At 36.2% G+C, this 15,473-nt stretch overlaps 2 long non-coding RNA genes across 2 annotated transcripts; both read left to right on the plus strand.

The window, feature by feature from the left end:
* The first annotated feature begins 1,918 nt into the window (after nt 1-1,918).
* On the plus strand, nt 1,919-3,403 carry LOC125209418 (uncharacterized). The gene is made up of 2 exons (XR_016137193.1): nt 1,919-2,458; nt 3,159-3,403. It is a non-coding gene; the product is annotated as an uncharacterized LOC125209418 (long non-coding RNA).
* Nucleotides 3,404-6,280: 2,877 nt separating this feature from the next.
* On the plus strand, nt 6,281-7,635 carry LOC125209422 (uncharacterized). The gene is made up of 3 exons (XR_016136279.1): nt 6,281-6,546; nt 6,639-6,796; nt 7,486-7,635. It is a non-coding gene; the product is annotated as an uncharacterized LOC125209422 (long non-coding RNA).
* The last annotated feature ends 7,838 nt before the right edge of the window (nt 7,636-15,473 follow it).

Here is a 15,473-nt window from a genome sequence, read left to right on the forward strand (position 1 = left end):
CCTCCACATATATATAGGATATTTTGAAATATTATGATATGAAGTAATTCTTGCGAATTACATGCTTAAATAGAATTGATTATATTAAAGTTATATAAATATTTTACTTTTTTCTGAATTACTATTATCTTAATGTGATGCTATAAAACTTTAATATTCAATAGTCTATTTGAAAATTCAACTCTTGATTATTAATTTATTTTATAGATATTGGTGTCTAAAATCACAAACTTAGGCTTAATTATGGTATTACTCACGAATTTTAAAACTGGTCTATATTGTTATTTCTTAGGGCGGGTCAATCACCTCATTTGACTAATTTATGCGGCCTTTTTATTCTATTTGACACAACTAAATCAACATGACTTTTTTATCCTATTAGCCACAAACTTAGGATTTAGGATAAAGTGTCAAGTAGGATAAAAAAGGTTGTTCAAGTAGTTCTAAATAACATTTTAAAAATGGTTTAAATTTTCATAAACATTACACGGTCATCCACGTAGAACAAGTTTTCACTGAAAGTAACCTATTTGGGCCAAGTTAGAAAATAAGACACGAAATGTAAAATTTGTAATATTTTATACCACAATTAAGCTAAAGTTGGTGATTTTAAATTGTGGACGGTGGGAGGATATAATTTAGATGAAATACATAATCCGCAATATCGTCCCTATGAAAAGTGTCTTCAACTAGAATGCTTTTTCCTTTAAAAGTGGTTATCTTTCTCCAAAATCAAAATCCTTCATATATATATATATATATAAACATATGATCTTCATATACATCCTATAACAAAATCACATCCAACTATACAAAATTTTGGAAGATCAAAATGGAAAATATGAGAGTAAAAATGGTTTCGTTGTTGTTAATGATGGTGTTTGTGTCCGCGCATGGGGATTGTTACAACGATTGTATGCAGGGATGTAGTGGATATGTTGCGGTTTGCTCTTTCGACTGTGTAAACCGGTGCTACAGCCCTCCGCATAATTCCAAGGCCGCGATCCCGCCATACCGTCACGTGCTTCAACGTGGCGGTGCGGACCTCAAAGAGGGAGAGCAATGAGGCTTACTTTAGCACTTATGTTGTTGCATAATTTGAATACCATAGAATAAATATTGTGATGAATTTGTGAGAGCATTTCAAAAATTATGCAGTTCAAGTTAAATGGAAATGGAGATTACTGATTATGATGTATTTTAATCTGTTTTGTCACTAATTTTATTTCACATGACTTAACGGACATGCACAAGAAAAGCTTACTACTTAATCGGTTCCGATAACCTAACCAATTAAGACCGGTTATATGTGTTGGCAATTGGTGTACAAAGGCAACTGAAATTTCTATATAAGTCTCACGAGCCCTTCCTCCTTTTATCAATTGGTTTTAGGATGAAACCTATGAATTTCTATTAATATGAATGGTTCCGATTATCAAATCACTGCGGATACGATTCTCAATTAGAATCGAGAACAATGTGGTTTCACCAAAAGAACCGTAATAATTAATTTATAAATTCAACAATATATAATTCAGAGGTGTTAGACTTTTTTCTAGATTGGGTTGGACCAACCAAACTGACCCAATTTAAAGCCTAGATATAAAGCTGAGTCAGTTACTTTTTAGTTTCAGTTCAAATTGTAACACCCCGAGTTTTCGTGCGCTAGTTTTAGAGTATAAAAAAAATTTGGACGAAAAGACGATTGGAATTAAAATGCAAGGAAATTCAAGTTTGTAAACTACAATTATTGGAAGAAGGAAAAGAGAATAAATTAGTACAAGGTACAACACATGCTATACAAAGTGGATACATGGAGCTACAAGTGAGATTCCTTTCAAAGCTACATTTCTACAGTACAAGATCTTCTACTCTACTCTCTTATCTTCCCCATCCTTCTCGAATTTGGCATCCATTAGACTCCAAATTTGACAACCAATAACACCAGGGATCCTGCAAGAATTTAACACCAAAAGGATTATTAGAAATAGGCTTCACAAAGACTCAAGGTTGGAGACTTCTCCAAAATAGCAAGTGTGACCCAACTTACACCAAAATGGCATACAATTGGATAAGCACAAGGGAGAGATGAGATGGCATCCCCAAAAATAGGAGCCTTTGCCCCCAAGACTTGCTCAATTAGGTAAAGAAACATGATGCCAAGAAAGAGATGGAGCTGGCAGCCAAATATGGGAGTCTTTGTCCCCAAGTTTCCAACACAAGAGGCCTATATAAGCGGCCCCATCCCCATTCCCCTCCCCTCTCCTTTAGACACCACAAATTCACTCAAAATGAAGGAGTGCAGCAAGGAAACGAGAAGAGCAAGAAGGCGAGGAGAGGCAGCGGCGAAGCGGGGGAAAACAGCCACGAACCGAGAGGATTCACCGAGTGAGGATAAAATGCTCAAAGGGCAAGTGAGGTCAAAGCGAATAATTGAATTGAAGAATAAGCATATCAGGTGGGCTTTCTTTTAATATCCAGCACACTAGTGTGGATATAAAGCAAATACATTTGAAGTTATGAAAAATCATCTTTTCTCAAAATGGAGCTATGTTTCTTTTCAAAATTATTGTCATGCCATAAATGTTTTTTGATAAATGAGATTGAATGTCATGGAATTGAATGTCATGGAATGGAATGGATTTATGAACGGAATGGATTCACGAATGGAATGGATTTACGAACGGAAATGGATTCACGAATGGAATGGATTCACGAATGGAATGGATTTGTAGATGGAATGGATTCACGAACGGAAATGGATTCACGAATGGAATGGATTTATAGATGGAATGGATTCACGAACGGAAATGGATTCGCGAATGGAATGGATTCACGAATGGAATGGATTTATAGATGGAATGGATTCACGAACGGAAATGGATTCACGAATGGAATGGATTCACGAATGGAATGGATTTATAGATGGAATGGATTCACAAATGGAATGGATTTATGAATGAATGATGAATGATGAAAGAACCTAGTCCGTAGTCGAACTTTTAGCTCACAAAAGAACTTAGTAAGCTCGGGCCTTTTAAGAAAACCCCCATGTGTTACTGTGATGGCTTGACAACTATATAATGTATGTTTTGTTTTCGGCACGTGTCCACTGAGTACTATTGTACTCAGCCCTGCATGTATTTATAAATGTGCAGGTTGAACGTCAAGAGGATGGAGTGATGATCGGAGTCGATGTTATCAAGTTGATCTCCCAACGATTCGTGTCTTCATACACGAAGTCGTTTAGCAAGGACTTATTCCGCTGTGCTTTTGTGCTTTCGTGCTTTTAGAATTATAGAACCTCACCATCAACTCTGATTTAATTGAGGAGATGTCTATTCTGTTTTCAAGACCATGTAATGAAATACTTGGCTTCTATGATATCAATTGACTTGGTCTTGTGAAATTCTCAAGTTCTAGCCCTTTTCTTTCCCCGCTTCTTTAATCCCTCTTATTAGTCGCGGTTTACCCGTTTTCGCTATCCTTAGCAAAATGCGGTCGTGACACAAATATACTGCTCGGCCAGTTAAAATTGACCCACATTCGGAATCATCCCGCTCTGATATCATGATAGGAATCATGATAGAAATCATAGAGTTTCATCCTAAAACCAGTTGATGATAGAATGAGTAACCCATTACACTTATATATTAGTTTTAGTTCTCTTTTTACATCGAGATAGTATTGTTATAGTTATTATTATAAACTGCCGAGCAGACAATTTAAATGATTTTTACTCATATCCAAGAGCCAATTTAGACAGTTTTTGTTCGTATTCGTGAGTATTCCATTTTTTGCTTAAAATTGAAATATTTTTTTCGAACACTTCAATCGCCGTCTACTATTTGATGGACCCATAAATTACTACTCCCCCTGTTCCATTACAAATGAAGTGTTTCATTTTGGCCGTTGTTTTGTGAAGATGATAATAAAAAGTTAAGGTGGAAAGAAAGTAAAGTAAGAGAGAGAATAATACTGAAGAGAGTCGTATATACATTATTATCTTACTTACTTTACCCCTACTCTAACTATTTATTATCATTTTTGCAAAACAACGTCCGATTTAGAACGCCTCCCTTGCAGCGAGACAGAGGGAGTAATTGCACTTTTTTTTTGTAATAGTTGATTTTTCCCCTTCAAATATATCTAGTCCCATTAAAGTGTATTCATCCGTAGTGTATTTTCCATTAAAAGTCTTCATCCATAGTGTTTTTTCCTTTAAAAGTGTCTTTTCATTCGAAAGTGTCTTCATCTAGAATGTATTTTTCGTTAAAAGTGTCTTCATCTAGAATGCTTTTCCTTAATTCTAGTTTCCATTATACACTAATGGCTATTTTTCATAAATATCATTCTCCAAAATCAAGATCCCTCTCATATATATAAACCTATGTTCTTCATAGACATAGTATATCCTATCAAAAAATCACATCCAACAATACAAATATTTTCAAAGAAAATGGAAAATATGAGAGCCAAAATGGTTGCGATGTTGTTAATGATGGTGTTCGTGTCGGCGCATGGGGATTGTTACGACGATTGTATGAGGAGTTGCGTTGGTTTTTTTGAAACTTGCTCCCCCTCATGTACAGACAAGTGCTACCCCGTGCACCCTCCGCGTAAGATCAAGGCCACTGCTCCTGCTAGTCATGCGTTTCAACGTGGCGGTCCGGACCTCAAAGAGGGAGAGCAACGAGGCTTATAAATTACTTGAGCACTTGTGTTGTCGCATAATTTGAATAGCATACAATGATATTGTGATGAATTTGTAAGAGCATTTTCAAAAATTGTGCAATTAATACTAATAAATGGAAATGGAGATTACTGATTATGATGTTGTCACGACCGCGTCTTGCTAAGGATAGCATTGCTCAGTTAATCATGACCAGGGGAGGGAATTAAGAAGAGGAGATAGAAAGGGGATGAAAGAATTAATGATAAGACACAATTATTTCTTCATAAGATGAGAGATGTTCACGAGACAACAAAGATCATGAGAATTTGAAAGAGTGTTTATCACAGATCACTCGTTACTGATCGTTTTTCCTATGACCCATCTACTACAAAATACTACGACAAAAGCACAACGGAAGGAGTTGTAACCACATGGTCATGTGTATGAAGACACATGCCACGAAAATCCTACAAAAGAGATGAGACGACCTCCAACTCCACTCAGCCACCATTTCATCACTTGCTCAACCTGCACATTTAGAAATACATGCAGGGCTGAGTACGGGGTACTCAGTGAACACATTGCCGAAAGATACACATATAAGAAAAAGTTATTATCATGCCATCACAGTAACACACAGGGGTTTTTCTTAAAGGCCCGAGCTTACTAAGTTCATTTTCATAAAGTTCGCTTGATCTAAGTTCATTCCATCAATCCGCCATATCTGATGGTTCATTGTGTGTCGGGAAGGTGGCCACCTTCCAGGATCACATTGACCGGCCAACCCTTACGATGACTCACGGTCCATTCTTTTGTGTACACTAACTCGAATAGGATCTTGGTCCTATTGGAGCCGAATTCGATTCATTCATTCCTTTGGCATCGCCAAACAGATAGGCATCATAAAACAAATAATTTATGGCATGATAACATTTTAAAAAAAGTAAGTGCGATTTTATCAAACAAAAAAAATCATTTCATATATTTGATAATTTTATCCACACTTAATGTGTTGGATATAAAGCCCACCTCAAAGCTTCCAAGTAAAACTTTTACAAAAGCTCGACCTTAGGTAATCAAACGCCGCGAACACGCCCTTCTTGAAAGAGTATAATGATTTAAATTAGTTTTATGAACATACATAAGGTGCATGACATGAAATGATCCTACATGGAGTATGCGTCCTATGTTCGTGGTGCGATCAAGATCACTTCATTCCACTTAAGAAAAGTGGATCTCTATTTTATAAGAAACCTTAAAGTAATTAAATAATTATTTGTAAATCCATACATTCTTATCTTCAAGAAATTTAATTAATTAATTAAGGAGGGCAATACATTAATTTATCATAAGATTAATTATTTAAAAGCTTCAAACAATTTAAGAACTATTAAACCAAAATTAAGAGATAAGGATTCATTTCATCACTTAGACTTAAAAGCCCAACTTCCACCTTTCTTCTAAAAAAAACGGCCCACACTTAGTAAGTTTAAAAGACCATACTTCACTAAAATTATTCGGCCCAAAGGGGAGGCCCAAAAGTGTGTTGCCCTAAATGCACTAAAAGAAATTAGCCTCCCTTCTTTCTTCTATTTCAAAAAAAAAACATTTCTCCCCTTCTCCAACATCTCACTCTCTCGCCACTCTCTGCCGGCGGTTTTGGCGTCGCCGGCGAGCGACGCCGGCCGCCGGTCACGTCTCCCCTCTCCCCTCTTTCTCTATCTCGGTCTCTCTCTCTCGGCCTCTCTTTCTTTGCCGCCACGAACCGCCACCTCCGCCGTCGCCGCCGGGCCGCTGCTGCCGTCGCTGGTGGGCCGCTGCCGCCGTCGCCGCCGGGTACACGGCGGTCTCATCGCCATTGACCGAGAGAGGTAGGAATTCCCCCATTTCCCCTTCTTTCTCTTCTTCTTTATTTTCTTAAATTGAAGGCTTAGGACTAACAATTAAGTCTTGAAATGTGAAGATTTGGATAGATCGTGAAAAAGGGATTAATTTCGTTGTGAAAAGTCGGACAACCGCCGAAATGTTGCCGGACTACCGCCGGTCGCCGGATTGCCGCCGCCGCCGGTGGGCCACTGCCGGGCAGTATCCCCGGGGTCCGGCAGCTTCTTCGCTCACGAGGTAACTTTCCAAGATCGTTATTATTGTGTGATGAAGTTCTCTAAGAGTTTAGGCATTGCTTAATTGTTTTCATTGTCTAAGTTTTTCTATAGTTAAGGCAAATTCTATTCTAGGAAGTCATATGCATAATTGGTATGAAAACCATTAGGGGAGAGGCATAATAATAATATGGTGTTTGTCATGGGAAAAAAAAAATCCAAATGTTCATGCTTTGGATGATATGAAAATGGCTATGTAGTGAAAATAGTTATTAGTAGAATTACCTTGAGAAAAGGAAGAGAAGAATGATAGTGAGTAGGGAATTGGACTCCTCTTCTTCAAACACTTATATACATTCTCATTTTGATAGAATTTTGCTTAGAGAAATTTTGTGAAGGAGCCAAAAGGTAGAGGATGATATGGTGTGGTATTTATAAGGAAGAAAGGTGCATGAGTTTATATGGTTAAAACTTGATTCATAAGTGGAGGTGAAATGTCCAAAGGTTATGGACTTTTTGCCATAAGAGGCAAGTTGGCTAATCAACCATTCCTTTTACCTAAAAAGGAAAGAATATTATGTCTCGTCGCTTAAAAAGACGCGAGCCGTCGTTTGGAAAACGTGAGCCGCCGTTTGATTTGCGTGTTTGATGTGATTTGATTTTGTCGATCGTCTCGTCTTGATTTAACACGCTTCTTATCCATTCGTATAGGTATCGGGATTCAAGGCGTGACTATTGAGCAAGATCCGAAGGGCATGGAGAGTATTTTATTTTTAGTAAATCTTTACTTAAACGTTGAACTCGTGTACGGACTTTTTATTTGAAACTCGGTCTTCACAAACGGACTTTTATTAGAGAAAACTTTATATCGAAATATTACTATTTTTGTTCACTACTCAAAATATACTTCACAACGATTAATCATAACAAGAAGTGATAATAAGAAAAATTTAGACGCGAAACTTATATATCTATATACATATAGATCGATTCTCTAAGCCTTAGGGTAAAAAGTCGGGGTGTTACAGATGTATTTTAATCGGTTCTGTCACTAAATTTATTTCACATGACTCACAGCCATGCATGAACTATTTTTTTCTAACGTGTTGATATGTTGCCTTCCTCCACATATATTATGATATTAAGTAATTCTTGTGAATTACATGCTTAAATAGGATTGATTATATTAAAATTATATACATATTTTACTTTTTTCTGAATTATAATCTTAATGTGATGCTATAAAACTTTAAAATTCAATAGTCTATTTGAAAATTCAATTCTTAATTAGTATTAGTTTATTTTATAGATATTGGACTCTAAAATCACAAACTTAGGCATAATTATTTTATTATTACTCACGAATTTTAAAACTGGTCTATATTGTTACTCCATTTCTCAAGACGGGTCAATTACCTAATTTGACTAATGTGTTGGCAATTGAAACATAAAATGAATATAACAATATCCCACATCGGTGTATACAAAGAGCTTAATCCAGTATATAAGTCTCATGGGCCCCTCCTCCTATAACCAATTGATTTTAGGATGGAGCCCATGGATTTCTATCATGGTATCAGAGCGGGTCGCCGATTGTGTGTCAAATTTAACTGACCCAGCATTATATCTGGGCTGAAACCGAAAAATGACTGATCCAGCAGTATATCTAGGCTTAAAATTTGGGTCAGTGGTCCCAACCGATCGAAAAAAATTTGGGCCAGTTGTCCAACCGATTATAAAAACAAGTCCAACCCCTCCAAGGTTCACCTTGAAGGGTTTGAGGAAGGGTGTTGGCAATTGAAACATAAAATGAATGTAACAATATCCCACATCGGTGTACACAAAGAGCTCAATCCACTATATAAGTCTCATGGGCTCCTCCTCATATAACCAATTGGTTTAGGGTGAAACCCATGAATTTCTATCATAATGTACGCGGCCTTTTTATTCTATTTGACACAACTAAATCAACATGGCTTTTTATCCTAGCTACTTGCCACAAACTTAGGTTTTAGTATAAAAGACGAAGTAGGATAAAAAGGTTATGCAAAGTAGGTCAAAATACTAACAATTTGTGGTTTAAATTTTGATAAACATTACATGGTTACCTACGTAGAATAAGTTTTCGCTTAAAATAACCTATTTGGGCCGAGTAGGAAAATAAGACACGAAATGTAAATTTTTTGATATTTTATACCAATAACACAATTAAGCTAAAGTTCGTGATTTTAAATTGTGGACGGTGGGAGGATATAATTTAGATGACATGAGATGAAATACATATTCCGCAATATCATCCCTATTAAAAGTGTCTTCATCTAGAGTGTATTTATCTTTAAAAGCATGGTTATCTCTCTCCAAAATCAAAATCCTTCTCATATATATAAACACATGTTCTTCATAAACATCCAATAACAAAATCACATCCAAATATACAAAATTTTTGGAAGAAAATGGAAAATATGAGAGTAAAAATGGTTGCATTGTTGTTAATGATAGTGTTTGTGTCGGTGCATGGAGATTGTTACGACGATTGTATGAAGGGATGCAGTGGATATGTTGCAATTTGCTCTTTCGACTGTGTAAACCGGTGCTTCAGCCCTCCGCATAATTCCAAGGCCGAGATCCCGCCATCCCCCGTTGCTAGTTGTGTGCTTCAGCGTGGCGGTTCGGACCTCAAAGAGGGAGAGCAATGAGGCTTACTTGAGCAATTATGTTGTTGCATAATTTGAATACCATACAATAAATATTGTGATGAATTTGTAAGAGCATTTACAAAAATTGTGCAATTAATACTAATAAATGGAAATGGAGATTACTGATTATGATGTTTCTCTAAATTTATTTCACATCCATGAAGCTTAACCGAACCAATTAAAATCGGTTATATGAATGGTTCCGATTATCAAATCACTGCGGATGCAGTTTTCAGTTAGAATCGAGAACAATACCAAAAGAACCGTAATAATTTATAAATTCAAGAATAGATAATTTACATGTTATTTATTATGCATAAACTTTATACTTTAGAAAAAATTCAGTCAGCGAAAATAGTTTAGATAATTCACATACTATTTTCTATGCAACAGCGAAAATTGAAAACTACGAAAATTTCATGTGCTCCTCAAACTCAATGCCTCCACAATTTCAATCACAAAATCTCAAATATTGCCATAGGAAAAAACTAGAAATGTCTGAACGAAAAGAACTTTGATGCAATTCTAACACACAGCGCCGAATATGTTAACTACTCCCTCCGTTCCATAGTAATAGAGACATTTCATTTTGCACACTCGTATTGAAAAAATAATTATAAATAGTTAGAGTGGAGAAAAAGTAAAGTAAGAGAAAAAATAATGTAGAGAAGAGTCTTATCTACAATATTTTCTCTCTTACTTTACTTTTTCTTCACTTTAACTATTTATAATTATTTTTTCAAAACGAGTGCGCAAAATGAAATACATCTATTACTATGGAACGGAGAGAGTATGTCAGAATGACTTGAAATTCGCACGATAATTGTAACACCCCGAATTTTCGAACCCTAATTTTAGAGCCCTAGAATTTATTTTTGATGCCGTGGAAGAGGTGAATTATTTGATAAGTGAATTTATTACATGAGTTTATTTGATTGAGAAGTTTGAAAAGTCAAATTGTTGACTATTATGATGTGGCATATGTGATTAATTAATTTATGAGATGAATTATTTGATTAAGGGTGAGTGAGAATATTAGGGAAAATTTCCAAAAATACTAGCCACTATTATTTTGTGATTTTCGAAAATCACATGTAGAAGGAAAGGGGTTATTTTATTTGACTTCTTATTTGATTTCTTTCCATACCTAGAATTTAAATATTCTACCAAATCTTTCCATAGCTCAAAAGATTATGCCATATATTATTTTAGTTAATAAAGAAATCCAATTCCTTATATATCAAGCAAAGTACACGCCTCTTTTAATTCCAAGATTTGGGAGAATTCTTTTATTTTATTTATTTTGCTCCGTGATATTTTATTCTACTCCGGAAAAATACCAAACGAAATCTTGGCTAATTAGAAGCCATAATTTTCGAAAATCCCATGCTTTGTGCCCTATTCTATTTTTGTTAATTCTTCTTCCCTACTCCATAATATTTATTTATTTAATTGTGGAAAATATAATCTTACCAAATATTCTAAAGATCTTATTGGACTCTATAAATAAGAGCCAAGACCCCAACCCTAGTTCATTATTTTCGCCCCCCTCATATTTTTGTCCCCCTCTCTTCTTCTTCATACTCTCTCAATTTTCTTCTACTTTACTCCATTAATCTTGCATCCCTTAAGAAGAAATTGAAGTTTGATCCAAGAATTCTTGAAGAACCAAGTCTTTACTTACTTTCTACAGATCGTTTTTCTCAAAAAGGTATTCTTATAATTATCTTCTTCTTCTACTTGATTCATCTTCTTTCTAACCGATTAATCGGTACTCTTGAACCCTCATGCATATTAATTAAGCGAGAGTGAGATAAAAGGGGCATAGAAAATATGTATGCATGTGGTGTGTGTGTTATGCGTGTGTGTTATGTGTGTGTGTGTCGAATATGTGTGTGTGTTGTGTGTTGGTGAAATACTCATGCGCGATATATATAAATGCTAGATCTAGATTTAATATGCGAGTAAACTATATATAGTGAACATGTTTATGTTTGGTCATATTAAGTTAAGTCGTTGGGAAAAGGGAAAAACGTCGAGACATGCATGAATTAGGTTTTGAATTGTGAATTTGATTTGTATGTACCTATGTGATTTAAAAGGTGAAACCCCGGTTGCAAAGTCAGATAAAGGAAAAGAGAAACTTACTTGAAATCTAAGCAGTCGAGGTGGGCTTTATTCTTAAACTCTTTTACTTCTTGCAAAATATTGATTGGTGTTATAAGGGTGGTTTAACTGTTATGCCATGCCTATATTTGTTTTATTGTGATATTGTGCCTGAAGCCTAGTTTGTGAGTTCGCTCCATTAGGCCAAGGTTTTGGATATGTTATACGAATTCGGGTCTGAGTACGGGCCGCAAACCCTACCAGGCTGTGTACACGAGGGGATCGTGAGCCGCCCTTGCTAGTCGGCCGGTCTCGTGGGCGAAAAGTGTGGCCACACTTTCGTCGCACCATGGATATGATTGTGGAATTTGATGAGAAAATGGGAGATATTTGATTGGCCAATCTATGAAAATATTTTGTGACACTCGATGATATTTTATTTTGATAAATTGTAAAACTCGAGTTCACTTGGTAAGGGTGGCATAACTTATAAAATGTTTTGGCAACGAGCTCACTGAGTATTTCAAAATACTCAGCCCTGCATGTGTTTTCCTTATGTGCAGGTTGAATGACGACGAGCGGTGGCGGGTGTTGAGCATGATAAATAATTAAGATGGATGTTATGAACTTCAAGCGTAGTTGTGTCTTCATACATGGCTATTCTTTCTCTTGGTCGTTTTCCGCTGAGTTCTGATGCACCTTAGAGTTCGTCGTTTTTGGATATTTACATCTTTCCTTCGATTTGAGGCCTTAGACTTTTTCTTGTGATTCTATCTTAAACATTATGTCATACTCTTGAGAATTTGATCGTTATTTATGATACCCCTTTCTCTTTCTCATTCAAGCTTTTAGGCTAAGTTGTCGCTTTAAATACTCTGATAGTTCTTTTATATCTCTTGGTCAAAATTCTTTAAATGAAACCCTAGCCTTGTTCATTTCTTCGAGTCCGGTTGGTAGCAGTTGCCGCATTTATTGTACCCTAGGAGAGCGGGATGTTACAGTTGGTATCAGAGCCTCAGTTTCTTTCCGCTCTGGACCCAAGAGTCTTTGTTCAAAATATAGAAGTTTATCTTTGTACTCTTATACAAATGAGCTAAATGTGAGAGGCTCAACAACGCACCTCGTCCCGTTCAACCATGAAGAAAGAGGTACAATGTATTACTATGACTTGTGAATTAAAAACTTTATGCTTTTGAAAATTTTCAGTGGAAAATGTTATTTTGTGAGAAGCATGCCTTAAGTGTTGGGAATATTGTTGTGCTTGTGAAGCGATGCTTCTTAAATGATGATTATTAAGAGTGTGGAAATATTATGAATGTGAAGCGATGCTTCCCGAATGGTGATCTGTCAAGTATTGTATGCGAGTTTGTGAAATTGTGAAATGTGAAATGTGATTACTTATCTGCTACGAAACAACTCCTATGTGAAATATGAAGTAAATACTATGGCTTTTGGAAAATGTGGTGAGGTTATGAAACGGGAGACACTATGCAAATGTATAATTGCTTTTGTTTAATAATGAGGCATGATGTATCACATATTGAGGTATGATTGTGAACACGTGTTGCTTGGTGTTGAGACTTGTCATTACATATTCAAACTGCAAATTTAACTTGAAGGACGTACATGTTGATTACTTGGAAGACGAAAATTTTAATGCATATTTGGTTGAAATTATATGATTTTGAAATTGTGAAGGCAAAGTATGACGCATGTGTAGTTGCAACTATGTGATTGTGAAATAGATGGACATGAACTGCATGAAGTTGGAATTGCGATTTTGTGGATGATGCATTGACTAAGTGCTAATCTTTACATATATTAATATACGATGCTTGATATGCTATTCGAATAAACTTGTTAATTGTGCAATATACGGATGAAGTTTGTGTGGTAATGGGGAACTTTTGAACCTTTTTGCGAATGTGATTACGTGAGATTTATGTTGAAATGTCGCGATGCTTAGATCTGGACTACTTGGAACCTAGCATGACTTAGTTATACGATCACAGCATTATATCAACAATAGGAACGTGAAATGACTAGTATAAGACTCCAAGCTATGCTTGAAATTATAGAGTGCCTAGGAAGTAGGCCAGACTGAACGTGCTAGAACTTAGTTGTAGGTTGACAACTGCAGTATCACTTTCCTGGGTGATAGAACCAATGAAAATAAATATACTTCGAGCCTTGGTGTACCCTTATAATGGCGAGATCATACCCAAGACCTAATAAAACTATGCAGTCTTGCATACCATGCCAAAGTGGCGACGCGACACAAATACGACGTTTACGATACATTAAGACCACGTGTAGAATGGCAATCGAAAGGACTATGTGACACGGCAAGAAGAAGGCTTTGAAGATGCGACCATCAAATTTAGTTATTTTCGACGATACGACGAATCTCGACTTGGAATCCACGGTTTCATAGAACGACGTTACCATGATTAGGCTCGGGAGAAATGTGCGAGGAAGTGCGACCATCGTAGTTAGAATGACCGATTTTAAAATCAACAGTACTTACTTGGATCCTAAGTTCTTTTCGGGAAGTTTTGAATAACCATGAACCCTTATCTATTTAAACACCTCGTTTGACTCGCAATTTGCAAGTGATACCCATTATTTCTTTTTTCCTATATCGAGCCATGACTCACTTGGCGTGAAATTTGTGTCTGCCCTTATAACTTTGGACCTCATGTTTGAGTAGTATTCTTCAAATTCATAAGAACGATATCTGGTTTTATGAGCTTCTATCATTGAACTTCATTCTTAAAGTTGTCTGTAGTTATGACCTTCAGTGTGATCAAATCTCCAGACCTGTTTTTCTTCAAAGGATGGAATATTCTTCTCGGAACTTTGGTTCACCCCTTTATCTTATAACCATGTTTGTTGCAAGCTCTTTTTGGTATAAGTGAAATTCTTTTAGCTCGGTTTCACTACACATACTGTTTCACACTCAATGACTTTTCTTTCTTCAGCACCAAGTTAAGGCTATCATGCTCTCTTATTCCTTAATGGTTCTGAAAAGTTCCAATCACTTCGAGTTGCCCTCAACAAAACCGTTGAACCATTATCGGTGCTACTTCATGACATTTGTCTATATTTCTAAATTTTGACGCGACTAATCGTTTTAGGCCTTGACATGTTTCGATCAAAAAACCGCTGTCCGAAATTTTTTGCAAATTTTATCGGGCAGTCTGGTATGGGATTTAAGATTTCTAAAACTTTTATTCACCTTACCATTTTACTTTCGCATTTGCGTTACTCCTTTTCGTTCGTTGTACTGAGATCCCTTCGAGAGCACATTTTGAGATTCTATGAGGAATTCGCACCTTCTTAATATTTTATCTTGCAATGAGTTGTTTCTACTCTTTTCTACCTCGTTGCGCGAAATTGAAATCCGCGCTTTTCTACTACCTTATCTTGCAATGAGTGGTTTCCACTCTTTACTATCTTATTTCGTGAATGTACTTGCCTATTTTGTTTTCTCCAAGAACCTTTCATCTTGCTGTGCAACTATCCCATGTCCTTTCTTGCGCAACTGCCTCCTTTCAATGCTACTGTGTGATCATTCCCTGAACCCTATTTATAGGAAGAATCATAATTTTACAAGTACATCAGAATGGGTTTCACCCTGTTTTCATCACCCATCCCATGTTCTTTCGAGCTCTCATCAGAATTAGATTCTCAAGCTCTATGGGTTTTTCTTGATACCTCTAAACCATTTAATTCTCAGAATGGACGAGTTAAGTTTAACGGAACTTAGTCCTTGCCTTGTTTCAAACCAATTGTCAGTGATGAGATTTGAAAATGTCGAGCCAGAAATGTTATTCTTGTTTCCCTTGATAAAGTTTGGAGCCTTTCCGATGAAAGACATTTTGTGGTGCTTCTTCG

Source organism: Salvia hispanica, chromosome 3, assembly GCF_029641045.1.
Source record: "Salvia hispanica isolate PSC_SH4W2 chromosome 3, Shi_PSC_v1, whole genome shotgun sequence".
Classification (NCBI taxonomy): domain Eukaryota; kingdom Viridiplantae; phylum Streptophyta; class Magnoliopsida; order Lamiales; family Lamiaceae; genus Salvia; species Salvia hispanica.